Source organism: Arachis duranensis, chromosome 6 (genome assembly GCF_000817695.3).
Source record: "Arachis duranensis cultivar V14167 chromosome 6, aradu.V14167.gnm2.J7QH, whole genome shotgun sequence".
NCBI lineage: Eukaryota > Viridiplantae > Streptophyta > Magnoliopsida > Fabales > Fabaceae > Arachis > Arachis duranensis.
The window spans coordinates 64,745,491-64,746,002 of record NC_029777.3 but is presented as its reverse complement, the minus strand read 5'-3'; positions in this window follow the sequence as shown (position 1 = coordinate 64,746,002).

The window sequence follows — 512 nt, the reverse complement described above, 5'->3', positions numbered from 1 at the left end:
TGGCAAGTTCTTAATACCTTGCACCATTGGCACCATGAGCTTTGAGAAAGCTCTATGTGATCTTGGGTCAGGGATAAATCTGATGCCACTCTCTGTAATGGAGAAGCTAGGGATCATTGAGGTACAACCTGCCCTGTTCTCATTACAATTGGCAGACAAGTCAGTGAGACAAGCTTATGGAATAGTAGAGGACGTGCTAGTAAAGGTTGAAGGCCTTTACATCCCTGCTGATTTCATAATCCTAGACACTAGGAAGGAAGATGATGAATGCATCATCCTAGGAAGACCTTTCCTAGCCACAGCAGAAGTTGTGATAGATGTTAACAGAGGTGAGTTAGTCCTTCAATTGAATGGGGACTACCTTATGTTTAAGGCACATGGCCATCCCTCTGTGACAAAAGAGAGTAAGCATGAAGAGCTTCTCACAGTTCAGAGTCAAGAAGAGCCCACACAGTCAAATTCTAAGTTTGGTGTTGTGAGGCCACAACCAAACTCTAAGTTTGGTGTTAAGA